This window comes from Condylura cristata, unplaced genomic scaffold (assembly GCF_000260355.1).
Source record: "Condylura cristata isolate star-nosed mole 26May11 unplaced genomic scaffold, ConCri1.0 scaffold00001, whole genome shotgun sequence".
NCBI lineage: Eukaryota > Metazoa > Chordata > Mammalia > Eulipotyphla > Talpidae > Condylura > Condylura cristata.
Window position 1 is genome coordinate 60,197,632 of NW_004567102.1, and position 15,216 is coordinate 60,212,847.

Below are 15,216 nucleotides of genomic sequence, written 5' to 3' on the forward strand. Positions count from 1 at the left end.
TTAATCTGCCTGTTCTGCTCCCCACTGTGTCTCTGGTGAAGCCTCTCACCACCCCTGCACCTCTGGCCTGTTCTGTATGCATAAATAAATAAAATCTTAAAAGAAATGATGAGAGCAGACACAAAAAAGTGTTATTTACCCATTGGACATAAAAGTTTAACCATCAGCACAGACACATTTGGGGGTTATAAAAACAAGTTTGTAATATTTTGATCCTAAGAATCTATATATTTACAAGTAAATTCTACAATTTTAAAGTGTTTCTTTATCTCTTCCAGTCAATAATCCACATAAAATTTGAGGCACTGACAGCAGGAGAAATATTAAGGGACAATACCAGCAGATTTTGTTAAGAAAGGGCAAGAGCCAACATGATTACTATTCTCTTTCCCTTGGATTTCATGCCGCTTGACCTATCATTTAGCATTGTTATCACTTATCATTTAAGATTCTTACTCAGTCTCATGTTATCCAGAACATTTCCTTGATTGTCTAAAACAATTTTCTTCACTTAAAGCCCCCCTCCCTTAAAACTAATTATACTGGGGAATTTATGAAATATATATGAAACTTAAGGTTTCACACTCATGGATGGTTCTTGTTAGAGAACTGCCATTATTTTTAATTCCGTTACTTCATCTGGTCAGTTTCCATAAATTCATCTAAGAAAAATAGCAAAGGCATGGAAGACCAAAGGGCTCATTTCAGGCATAGATCTATGCTGGAAAAGTATTTTAATAAACCTTGGGTGGCATTTAAATGCATCACAATATATTCCAGGGGAGAAAGACTCTGTCTGGGCAGGTATTATATGAAACTCCACCTTCATATAGATCTCTATTTGTACCCCTAAATAACATATATACATTCACTCATGTTGTGTTTAATGCTTTGTAACAAACTAGAGATAACTGTTGATTAATATGGAAAAAAGAACTTTTCAGTATGGGCGGAGAACTGGTCACCTTCATTCTAACCCTTACCTCAGTATAATTAGTCACATGATACTATGGAAATTCCCACATCTTTTTTGTCACATCTGCACAAACGTGTAAGTCTTTTATTTTCTAGGATTGTTATATACCTTCAATACTATAGCCAGTGTCTTTTCTAAAAGAGTCCTAACTTTCTGAGATTCTTTGCCTTCTTGATCCAAACAAATAAAGACCAAGACAAATAGAGAAAAATTGGCATGAGGTGTGTATAATGCTTGGTTTTTCACAATAAATGATAATACATTAGTCATGGATTTAGCTTCATAAGCTGACTTTTTTCCCCCTCTAGGGCCAAAGTGAATTTAACCAGTTAATTTAAAACACAAGATGTAACCATCATGAAAGTTCAACTTTGTCCTAAGAATACTGAATTAGGGTAATCACCCTTTGCCTCTATAGGAATCATGACAGTTTCTAGTGGCATGAAACTAATACTAGGTAACAGTGACAACAGTAACAAATATAACACTACATATGAAAGAACTTCCACAAGTTTTACCTTGCTGAATCTTCACAATTATCCTGGGAGGTAGAGGTCATTATTATTTCCATTCCATAAACAGGGAGCTGGGCCAAAAGAGATAAACTTCCCCAGCACCACACAGTGAGGAAGGGACAGCTGTGATTTTGACCTAGGTCATCTGAAATCAGATTCTGGGCTGTTCCCACTATACTACATATTATTCTCCCTGAAACAATTCTTTTTAGCAAAAAAAAAAAAAAAAATCTAATTTTTGTCCCCTGGTGGTTCCCTATGCCAGAACTGAAGCTATTAGGAGTAAGGCGAATATCCCAGAGAGGATAAAGCCTAGAGATAATAACAGCATGAATAACATTTCCAGAGTGCTTGCTTCTTGCCACACATTGTTATAAGGAATTTGCAAATATTATTTTTTAGGGGTTATAAATACTCTGTATCCAATGATATAATATCTCTCTCCCACCAACACTGAGGTCAAATGACATCTGATTTTGAACCTAGGAAGTTTAGCTATGGGTCCATTGCCTCAACCACTTAGGCTATGACTTTTCTAGTAGCATGTATCCGATATACTCACAGGTATTCTAGCACATACGAGACAGTCAGACTAGTTGACAGAGCAGTGAGGAGGAGACCAAGCTGAAAATAGTAGACACTCATCAATGAAGAAAGACAAGATGGCATGTTAGGTCTTACAAGGCAGTTTGGATGGATGTTTCCTTAATAGACTCTTAGTCTCAGGTCATGGACTTGCTGGGTGGCTAGCACATGGCAGAATAGTGCTTTCTGAGAATTCTGCCAGACCCAAGAGATGTACAGTTCCAGAGACAGAAAGAATTCAAACGATAATTCTTGTAACAGGATGATCCCCAAGGGAGGGAAGGTCCCAGGTTCCCTGCTCCACCTTAAGGAAGGGTGGAGGTAGACAGGGAGGGGAATCTAGAAAAGATTGAGAGAAGGACTGATAGAGGAGGAAGACTTGGCTGAGGAGAAGCAGAGAGAGAGAGAGATGATGATGATCAAGAAGACCTGGAAGGAGGCACCTGGAACAGAGAGACATGTGAAGAAGTTGCTTTTGCTTCTCAGCCTTAGATCGGTACCAGGGATTTGGTGGTATGAGAGGAGACACTTGAAAGTGAAAGAGACATGAATGAGAGTCATTGGAGAGGCTGACAATGGCAGCCTTTATCTCGATTTTCATTTTGCTCCTTTCCTTCCAGACTTGTCTGGCCTCTTCTGCCCTCTTCCTTTGGGTCCCCACGCTCCCCACCAGAAGGTGCTTTAGACTTGTGGTGAGTTTTTGGGCCTTAGAGGTCCTGCTTTCAGCCACCTTGTTTGGCTGGGAATTTACCCATAATGGGTATTTAATGTGCAAACTATTTTATCTGTTTTTTTCCTTCTTTTCTCTTTATTGTATGCTTGCAATAAAGTTCCCTTTCATTAAAGATCTTACAGACTATGTAGTGTGGTTTCATTTGATGTGGCAGATGGCAGGCCCCATTTTGAACAGGCATGTTTGGGGGTCCTGAGGTGCCCCTTGCTTTGCCCCGTAACAGTCTCACCTGGCCAAACCTTGATGGAGCAAGCCAGAGAGCTAATTATTTGAAGGGAAATACAAGACTATGTTTGACCACTAAAGAGCAAGCAAGCAAGCAAACAAACAAACAAACAAAAACACTTTAAGAGCCTAAGGAACAAAAAGATAGCCTTAGGTTCTGACAGAACTTCTACTTGCATGCAAGTAGTTATACTAAGGAGAATGGACCCTGAATGTGGCTCCCTCTCAAGAATGTAAGTCCAGGCAAAAAGCTAAAATATCCAAATCTACAGTTGTATTCACTCCATTTACTGTAATGAATAAAATGAGATATTATCAATGTTACTGGGAAGAGGGTTCCTTTAATTTTTGAAGTTAAATTCATGGATGAGTCAGTAAGTAGTACAGAAAGTGGCTACAACTATGAGACAAGGCATTTAAGTCTCTGGCTAAACATGACCTCTGAAAACATTTTCTTGTGTCCCAAGGCAGATTTTCATCGCCCTATTTAGGATAACATTGCATTCCAAGCTCACTAACATTTTCATATTGTAGTTGGTTTATTCTTTGTTTTTTTTTTTTTTAAGATTTATTTATTTGTGCATCCAGAACTGGGGTACAGGCCAGAGGCTCAGGGGAGGTGAGAGGCTTCACCAGAGACAGAGTGGGGAGCAGAACAGGCAGATCGAGGAAGTACACTGCTGAGGGGAGCAGCGGGTGGGTCAGGAGAGGTCTGCCACACCATGTGGTCACCTCCGGGGCAGGCGGGAATCGAACTCATGCTGAAGTGGCTTTAGATTCTCAGTGCAGTGCTTTAACCCGCTGCGCCACCAGGGAGGGCCCTATTCTTTGTTTTTATACTGGTAATTTAGTTAAGGATTGAGTTATTCACACTTCTCAGTTTGTGTCACATAATGATTGATTTAGCTAATCCCCACCCACACTATGTCTTGCCCTTTCACACCAAGGGTCATAATGTATGAACTCTATATGATGAACGGGCATTGTTTCTTTGTGCACAGGAATTTAAGTAAGCATATAGTATTGTTATAGATTTTTGATTCTTCCCTCCTGATTTACTCAGCATTATGCATTTTTAAGTTTATCCATGTTTAATCCAATTTCTTGCTTTGAACTGTGGAAAAGCATCCCACTGTATGCTTCTACAGTGATGGAATCTATATTGCGTTCTTAAGAGCTCAGGTTAGTTAGACTTTTTCTGACATAGATAATGGAATGATTATGATTGCTCATTTATTGCAATTTTATTGCATGTTGTCTAACTGAAATTCAGAATAGGAAGCTTTTCAATTCATGTGTCTGTTGAGATCATTCATTTCTGAGGGCAGAGAATATATCTGACTCATTTTTGTGTCCATCTGCCTTACCCAATGTAGAAAGTGATTAGTGCACATTTTTTGAATAAATGAATGGGACTAGATAGACTAGTGTTTTCATTTGCAAAGGCAAATGACCCTGGACATAAATAAAAGCCATATCATGCCAGTTTAACTACATGAAAATTCCTCTTTCAGTTGACCCATGAGGGGAGGGAAAAAGCCCACTATTTAAAAGCTGCCAGAGTTTAGGGACTTTGCGTCCTGTCTTTGAACTGCTGTTTCCGCAGAGGAGTGGAAGTGCTTTCCATTATTCTGAGTTAAAAAGGACATGCTCTGTCGGGCTTCCCATAATTGTTCCGAGAGCCAGCAAACTGGACTTCCAACACCACTTCTTCCAGAAATCAACATTGTTTCCTCTCTCACTCAACCTTCCGGTTTAAAAAAAAGAAAAAATAGTTCCTGTTTGTGATGAACAGAGGTCAGGTTTCTGCGTGGGAATGTTCGTAAAGAATTAACATCCTTCTCCAGACAATGTCACAGTGTCATGAAGCACGTTTTACCTTCCTCATAGGGTCTCCATGTGGAATGTGTGTAGCCTGGGATATTCATCAGGGGATGACAGACTTATGGCAACATCAAGAGTCAATGCCAGATGAACTGAAAGATGAACAGTGGTGACTATTTAAAATAAAATGATATAGGTTCTTGGCATAAAATCAAGGCTAGAGTAGCAAGTGAGCAGTATTATTGCTTAAAAAAAAAAAAAATGGTCCCACAAGTGAGCAGTATTATTGCTAAAAAAATGGTCCCACACATTAGTCTGTGTTCTCTAACAATGCAGTTCAAAACTGCATTTTTCAATTACCCATGTCTAGGAAAAAAAAAATCAAAATAAGATCCATCATCTGTTGTAATGTCTTGCTTTTAAACTCCTTTATATTTTATATTCAAATATGTTTTTTTTATGAAGCAGAGACAAATATTTAATAGTAAGGTGATAGTAGTTTGCTATTAGGAGGGACATTATAGTATTGACAGCTGAATATCTCCTCTGAACTGGAACATCACAAGACATGTGCTCCAGAGTAGACATTGCTGAGTGGCTGGATGGTGTTACACTTTGTGCCTGACACAGAGTTTCTTATCTATAAAGCAAAGGTAGACAGAAGTTTACTAAAGTCTATTCACATTGAGTTGATAATGTCTTGGAAATTTCATCAATTCTTATTTGTTGTTTATGAGACAGATACAGTCAACCTAAATATCTGACCAAGAATTTTGGATTTATTTTCAAATTTAGTGATCTCCAAGCAAGTTCAGTAAAGAATAGAAAATTTTAGTCTTCCCATTAACCCCATCAGGGTATGTTCTCCAAGAAAATTGTTACAATGCATAGTAAAAATGAAAATAAACCTTGAGAGTTCTGTGTAACAATGGACATAATTAGCATTACAAAGAATAGCTTTCCCAGAACATATTACCAAATTCTCTACAACCTTCTCAAATTATCCATTATCAAAAGACACCTTCTGAGAAACACTCAACTCTGAAGTTGTAATTGGTCATATGTTATTTGAGAGTAGAAGTAGGATATGTGCCAATGTTGCTATTTGCGGTAGTGATTATTAAGTGAAAACTCATTCTAAGTCATTTGAAAGGGTTAATGCATTTGATCCTTTTCAAACTTTTACAAGTAGCTGTGAGTATTATATTTATTTTATGGATGAGAAATCTCAGACACAGGAAAAGATAATATGTTAAAAGTTTACAACAAAGAGGAAACTGACACAGAATTCACTGCAGCTGTTTAGTTTCATAGCTAATGTGCATATCCATATGCCATGATGAATATATATATGAAATACTGCTTAAATTTTAAGGAACTTCCCTTCCCCCCACCTCTCGTCTCCCTTCCATTCCCTTCTTTGTCCCAGCCCCACCTTTTCTCTCCTCTCCTTTTATCAAATATAATTTATACACTTAATAAGTGTCAGACACTACTAGGTACTGAGAATTCTAAGGCAAATCAAATAGGCTCTCTAATCATCAAATTATGTACTACCCAGTAGGATAAATAGATACAATGCAAGTAAAGATGAAACACTCCAGTAACCACCAAATGGGACACAATGGGGGAGGCTGGTTGCTTCCAGGAGTCTGTAAAAGATTCCAGAGACAACATTTAAGTTGGTCTCAGCGACTGAAAGCTAAGTGTAAATTGAAGAGACATGGATTGTCAAGAGAAGGAGCAGTTTCTGCTTGAAAACTTTGTGGTACTTCTCCAAAGCAATAAATTCTTTGATATGACTTGTGTATAAAGACCTGAAGAATGATAATAGATGAATAATAGCTATATACTCAGTATATTTATAATCTCTCCTTAGTCACTTGACAACCATCACCTTGAGTTTAAAAATTCTATTTCTTTGAATTTAGATGATAAATACGCTATGAAAAACATTTCTGTTCAATACTCAGATCAGCTCTTTGTCAATATTTACACTTCTGTGGTGTTCACCATAACCCTTTGAAGAACATAGGATCGCTGTGGATTATCAATATTGCCACTTTACAGTTCAGGACACTGAAGTTCAGAGTAACATGATGTTGTAGAATTTACGTTAGCACTAACTGGAAGCACCAACATTTTAGCTGATGGCCCAGTTATTTTCTGGTGCCACATTCCCTGGCTGGGCCAGTGCTCTATCATACCTCTAGTAAGCACATGTAGGTGGAAAGAGCAGAAGTAACACCCGTCTGAATATCTGACATATCAGTGAGCCACTGTCACTACTATTCTAAGTTTCTTGTGATAAAAACCCATTGTTTAAAAATGAATACATGAAATATTAAGTAGTTAATTGTGAATTAAAACTGATAATTTATTTCATTTGAGATTACATTTATATTTCTGTATTAACATTACATTTTTTGTAAATCTCTACAAACATTTTACTTGCTAATTAAGAAAAATCTTTTAGATTAAGAAACTTGGGAGACCTACAATATCATACACTTGAATATTGATAAAATAGTACATTTTAAATGTACTTACCCTAAAAAATAAATAGCAACTATGTGACAGGATGGAAGAGACATCTCTTCTCAAAGAACGTCAGTATAATAAACTACTAAATGTAATTTCAGAGAGCTAGAGTGAATTCAAGTTCCCCACAAGGAAACAGAGCAATAGACAACATATAGAGGAAGGTCTATATATACTAGGAAGATAGTTTGTAAGCAGAAATGACCAAAGTGTCCTGAAAGTTAAGTTATTATTTTGGACAAAAATAGTAACAGACAAAAACCAGTCAGTCAGAAATCAGTGTAGCCTGTTTCTGGAAAGTAAAACATTTAGTGTAACAGAAACAAACCAACCAAGTGAGAAAACAGCCTATCCCTGGGTAGAACAAAGTTAAAGCTAAATTAGGAGCCCATTCATGCGTCACCTTTTTGGCCACACTAAGAACTTGGAAATTATGGTAAGTTGGTGGGAAGCCGTTTAAGCACAGGTTGGCAGAGGATGTCTGTTTAGTGCATACAGTGCATCATGGTAAACGTGAGAAACACTTTGAAGGCTATTGTGCTACTCAGACAATACAAAATAAGAAGGTGGTGATGATTGCAAGAGATGATAGGAAAAGCAGTTAAAAATGACAATTTTAGATGTTCGACTACAGTTACAGTCAGGAAAATACAAATCAAAACCAAATGAGGTATCACCTTACACCACTGTAAATGGCACATATTAAAAAAAAACAGGCAAAAACAAATGTTGGCAAAGATGTAGAGAAAAAGGAATGTCCTTACACTGCTGGTAGGAATGAAAACTGGCCCAACCATCTATGCAAAGCTGTGAGGAGGTTCCTCAAACTACTAAAAATGGAGATACCAAATTACCCAGCAAATCCACTCAGGAATCTACTCAAAGAACACAAAAACATTAATTTAAAAAGATACCTGCATGTATATAATTCAAAAAGATACCTATGTTTATTGCAGCACTATTTACAATAATTAAGATATGGAAACAACCCAATAATAGATAACTAAATCAAGAAGATATAGTATACAACAGAATGCTACTCAGCAATCAAAAAAGATGAGCTCAGGCTATTCACAGCAACATGAATGGGGCTGAAAAGAATTATGCTCAGTGAAATAAGCCAGAAGGAAAATGAAAAATATGAAGTGGTTTCACTTATAGGAGGAATAGAGGGAAACCAAATAAGGAATCAGGAAAAAAAAAATACATCAATAAGCAAAATTAAAAGGTAACTATAAATCAGACATTCTGCAAGGGAGCAGGAAGCAGAGTGATCAAAACAAGGAGGGAAGAAAATAAAGTTATACACATAAAAGGAGAAAGCATACAAGCATACATTGTACAAAAATGAACAATAATATTCCATATACATGTAACTACTTTTTTTTAAAAGATTTATTTATTTGTGCATACAGAACTGGGGTATAGGCCAGAGGCTCAGGGGCGGCGAGAGGCTTCGCCAGAGACAGAGTAGGGAGTAGAACAGGCAGATCAACGAAGTACACTGCTGAGGGGAGCAGCGGGCGGGTCAGGAGAGGTCTGCCACGCCATGTGGTCACCTCCGGGCCAGAGGGAATCAACTCATGCGGAAATGGCTTTAGCTTCTCGGTGCTGCACTTTAACCCGCTGCGCCACCAGGGAGGGCCTATATGTAACTATTTTTTAAGATAAAAGGTAGTAGCAGGGAAAAGAAGAAATGACCATTTTAGGAGTGTATTTGGTAATTATCTTGAGATTTGCAAATATATTGAATGCGCAGTGTGAGGAAAAGACCTTGTTCAAACTATATTCCTAAATTTTCGCAAGAACAGCAGATTGAGGGGTGATGCCTTTAACTAAGATAGGGTAGATGGGAAGTGAGGAAATTATAAGTTATTGTTGGACATATGAAATTTAATGTTTAATAAAACATTGAAAAAGAGATGTTGAGTGGGCAGGTTCTAAAATAAAGAGGAAGGGTCTAAGTAGTTTTCTATTATCTATTGCTAATTAACAAATCCCCCAAGGTTTAATGACTTAAAACAACAGCAGCATACACTGTGTTTTAAATCTGTAGCTTGTAAAGGAGTGATGGGTACTTGTCTGTCATTTGGCATCAACAGGTACAACTGAAATGCTGTGAGCTGAAATCATGTAAAATCTCACTCACGTGTCTAGTTGATGACAATGCTCACCAGTCCCTACCTGCACCCACAAATAGCCTCTCCTCTGGGGTGTTTAACTTCCTTCCTACCAAGCCTGGCAGCTCTGGGTTCATACAGAGAGTAAAAGAGAAAGACACCCAGCATGGAGGTGTGTTACTGCCTTAATCTAAAAATTCTCAGATTCATTTTTGACTTTCTGTTTATTAGAAATAATCACTAAGGTTAGCTCACATTCAAACAAATGGTAATTATGCTCTGATTTTGGTAGCAGACACATCAAAATATTTGTGGATATGCTTTCAAACCCTCATAACGAAATACATACATTTGGGAATCCTTGTAAAATTGATGGTATTTATACTCAGACAGGGGGTGAAAATGATTTAGGGAAAGAAAGCCAGTGATTTGGCTTGAGGACACCGACAATTTGAATATTTTAGAAAAAGAGGAGCTGACCAGGAGACTGAGAAAGAGAAGCCACATAGATTGGGGTAAAAGCACAAGAATTTGGTGTCCAGAAATCCAAAGATGATTTCATGAAGGAGAGGAAACTATATTAAGTATTATTGATGTCTCAGGTAGGTAGAAAAAGAACAGGGAAACTGGTGACTTGATTTGTAGAAGGGAGGTTTTGTGGAACGTTGACAAGAGCAGGTTTGTGACAACACAAGTCTGGTTAGAGTGTTCTAGGTGATAACTAGAAATGAGAAAGTCTTCTTTTATATATTTGTACTTGACAAGTTCCCGTGGGTCAGCTACAGGAGAACAGGGAAATGTAAGTACGTGGGAAATCATTCAGGTTGGATAATTGTTCTTGGCTATGGGTAAAAATAATCTTTCAGGTGATATTGGCTGTACTTCCCCCACCCCCATGTACTTACATAGTGACACTGACAGTTGGAGACACTTATGCCATGACACTGACTATAGGAAATTTTCAGTAAATAGATTGAAATCAAAGCAGAACAATCATAGAAGAATTATAGAACCAATTCTTCAATAAGAGCAGAGACAAGAGCCTAAACACTTTTAGCTGATAATTTGTGTTGTGTTTCATTTTAAGCAGAAAAGAATAAGTAATTTAAAATGAGTCATAGGTACATATTTTACGTATTTTTTAAACCCACACTTTAAAGCTGTAGATCACATTATCTAACTAATATGAATGAAAATTTAGTTAGATGGTGCTTATTTTCTAGTCATTACAATGCAAAACTTAATGTATCCAGTCACTATAATACTTAAATTTTAATTTATTTAAATTCAATCCCAATATAATGCTATGAGATGTATTTATTCTACAAATGAGCTTGTATGAAATGATTTGCTTATAGCGGGGCAACAGCGAGGCGGAGGAGTCAGGCAACTGAGCAATCCCACTGCATCTGGCCTCATCCCTGGGCTCCCTCGAAAACATGCTTTTACTAGAGCAGATAAGCAAACTGCAACTGCCTTTAGAACGTATTTTTTAAGTGACTCAAATTTCCCTGAAGTATGCAAAATGTGAACCTCTTAGCTAAGAAGAGAACATGAACATCAATTATGTGAGTGATCTTATTTTTTAATGGAAAAGGAAAACATACGTAATACTCTACTTAAAAATACACCAACAGCAAAGGGCTTGCCAATTGTCTCTGTACTTTTCAGAGAGCAGAGAGTTCTTTCTTGAAAGCGGCTTTGTTTGAAGACAAATACTAGGAAGGAAAAGTATTGGTAAAGTTCATCGGCAGGCAAGCCCTGCTCTCTGGGCCTGTGGCCACCCACTAGTTCCCAAATGCTTAGGATGCTGCCTTCATCAAAAGAAAGGCATCTGAAGATGTGATGACAATAAGACAATGATGCCAACACCCAGTGGAACTAGAGTGAGAGTCTTGGCACATTGTGTGGCTAGTTCCCTTTACCAGCAGCCCACAGCCATTTGGCGAGGAAGTAATAGCTAATTTATTCAGTAAAACTGTATTGAAAAGTTATTGCTCCTATTTGTGGTCCAAGGGGTACCATTCCTCCAAGAAGTTAACAGACTGTCACAGAAGAAAGATAAGTAAATGGATAATTACAGTGTAGGATGGTGACAATTATTGTGCAGGGGAACATGAGGAAATTTAAAGCCAGGTGACAGTTTAAGTAGATTTCATGGGATAATTGCTGACAATTCGTAGCAGTCAGGTAAAACAGGACAGAACAGCTATCCCTTTAGAAGAACATTTGAAAGAGTTTTAAAGGAAAATAGAAGACACGTACATTATATGTTAGTAAAAATACATGTTCGTCATAATAAAGCAATATATAAAGAAGAGAGGAAAGAAACCTGAAATCCTAATATTCAGACAATAACTGGCACATCTATTAGGAAGTCGCCACCAGAGTAACACTTGTGGTCTCGTTCCTATATTCATACTTTTCTGTAAGACAAGAATTATATTATCTGATCATGAGCTGACACAGTTTTTTGTCAGTTTACACAACTGGGCAGAACTTGTTCCTAATCCAACCAGCAAGCACGCATTCCAGAGATGGATCAGGAGACCAGTTTCTTTCTGACCACCCCATTGCAGGAGCCCAGTGGGCACAAGGAGTTAAAATTTCTCATTATGGAGGTTTGAGTAGAAGTCAAACCTACAGAATGAGAATCTCCTTTGAGCTGGGTTATGCTGAGGTGATATCTATCCTGAGGGAAATATTTGGAAATGTTTGGCTTCAGGACCACTTCAGCAGAACTAGTTGCATGAAATCTTAGAAACAATTTGATTTCTACCTGCTTTCTGCATTTATCAGCTGTTTCATATATATTGAAAATCTAAAAGAATCAATCTTACCTCGGAAAGGTGATAAAATAATTACTTGCTATTAAATATTAATGCTACCTAACTACACTTGATAGGTATTTGGTGAAGAGCAGAGGTTAGTTCCTCTCTCTTTCATGTTCCTTCTCTAACAAGCACTCAGAATTTTAGAAGCAGACTTTTCAAAGATCTCAATCCCCTCCAGCATCTGCTAATTCTATAATCCTACCCTGAAGTCCTGTGTTTGAAGGAGTCTAGTGAAAGGAAATGTATGTCTCTGTGAGTAACATTAGATTTAAGACCAAAGCAAGTCCTTTCCACACATGGGAAATTTTAATTATTACAGATTTCTTCTCTAAACTATAATTCACCAATCAAACAATCTCAGCTACTATTCTAGAATCTGCTTTTTGGAGCGACATTTTTCTACTATGTGGTAATGATTTGGATGTCATGCCCTCCTTCACAAAGTTAATAATTCATATTTCCTCAGTCGTTTCTTGGACACATAGTAAGTGATCAATCTTGACTGAGGTCTAAACTTGTATATAGCCTGTCTACTTGAAATTTACCACTATTGAAAGGGACAACTCATATTCAGCAGATCACAAAATAGCAGCCTTGATTTACTCCCTAATCCACACCTAGTTCTATTCTTCCTCATCTCAGAATAAGGCACATCTGATATTCACTCACCTATTCAGGAAATACTTTAGAGTCAGTTTTGCATCTTCTCTTTACATCCAATATGTAATACATAAGAAAATCCCACTATGGCTTTAATTATATTTCTAAAAAATAATCTCCCCTACCGTCTCCATCTTTACCATCTGTACTTTAGTTCCAGTCATCTGTACGGTTGGCTGGACACTTTAAAGGACTTTCTCATTGATTTCTTCATTCTATTCATCACTGCTTAATGCAACCTTCATACAATAGGTAATCACATTGTAACCAAAAACATACAGTGTTATTGTTTAACATTCTGTAAAAACCTTTTCATTGTCCTTAGGATGACATTTAAAAAGGAGTCTCTGCTTAGCTTTCTACACTTATCTGTAAAATTACCATTTTTTCTTTCTCTACTTCTCTCTCCATGCTAGCCCTTTTCTTTTTCTTTTCCTGAAACAGTCAAGATTTTTTCAGTTTAGTGCCTCTGAAGGTGACAATCACTCTGCCTATGCCTTTCCTTGGTCTCTGTACATTTATTTCACTTTTACTACTCCTTATGTCCCAGCTAATAGGAACTCTGAGATTTTGCCAAAATCAGTCCCTATAAAGTAGCCTCCCAACACAATAATTATTTTCTTCCACATCACCATTCATTTCTAGCATTCACCATGGCTGGGATGACTGACTTCTCATCTTTTCTCTCCACTCTGTGGTTTAGTTTATAGAGGGCCCCTCCATGTGAAGGTAGGAAGGCCCATGGGGGTAAGGCCCTGGAGGACATGTGTGATCAGAGAATTTGTGATGACATGGATAGCTTTAGCTTGCATCATGTGGACCTTGTCCATACCTCCATACCTGCAGTGGCCCATGACTAGATTATGCATGGAAAAAGAAGTTGGCCTCGACCACCTTCCCCTTGAGGAGGTCCTGATATTTGTGCTCTGAAATCAGTGGATTCCAGGGGTTTCTGCCCATGTCCAACAGAGAAGTCATGGGGTCAGGGTCCTCCCAGGCATTCTTCGTAGTTGAAAGCCCAACCAAGCACACTGATGGGCAGCTACATCTTCCCTGGAGTACTGGTATATTCAAGAACAGGCACTTCTGGTTGTCTTAAGCCATTTATACCTGGGATCCAGGTGCTTTTCTTTATTGAATTCAAAGATGCAAACCTGAGTGTCTACAACCAGAGTGAAATGATGTTACAGTAATCCAGAAAGATAGATATTAAAAAGTGGTCCAGCTGCTGCAAATTAGCAAAGTTGCTCTGCTTGGGTAGAATTCAGTTCCAGAAATCTGTCCTTGTGCCACTGAGGAGGTATCTATGGCCTGAAAGAGGCTCTAAAGACCCATGTGTACAAGAGGTGTGGTGCAGTTGGGACCTAAGCCAGAGTCTATTCTAACGTTCACATGGGCATTAGAAATTTCTTATAAATATGTTTTTATTCAATAAGATGTTTCAACCCCACCAAACCCTGATTTTTCCCCTACAGAATACATCTGTTTACTATATCCAGCAAAAAGATAGACATGCATAGTCTGTAAGTATCACTGTCATGCTGGCTTTTATGCTGTTGAGACTCTGAGTGAATTGAATACATCTGCTTCCTTCCAAGTCACATCACTGAAATTTTCCTATGGGTACTGCTGCTTTGTAATTACTTTCTCTGTCTTCTCATACACCCTTGGCCAATATGTTCAGATATTAAATATCTATACTACTTAACATCAGCTTAGTCCTTTTCAGCAAGGACAACACACAAGTATGTCCTTGATAGAAATATGCAATATATCAGAGTTGATGATTTGGGGCCTACCCACAGGCAATTCAGAGTGAGCAAACTCTAATTAAAGATTATTATTTTCTGAAAAAAAAAAAAATGAGAGCTATCTCCTAGTGTTGCTTTTCAGGACCAGACTCATTTTATCTTTGAAACTTGATGAGAAAAGCAAATATAAGATTTCTATAATGTAGACTAATACATGTCAAAAACAGGAAGTCAATAAAATATTTTCAAGCATGAGGTTTTTAAAAAGTGAACATTTTTAGATAATTTTAGCCAGATAATTCTATTTTCTATAATGCTTTCAGCCAATACCTCATCAGTATATGGAAATGTGGACACTCACAAGTGTGAGCACTGAAGCCCTGGGTGGGCCTGCCTAGAAAGAGGGGGTGTATCCACCTATGGAAGCATACAATTGCATTTCCAACATAATC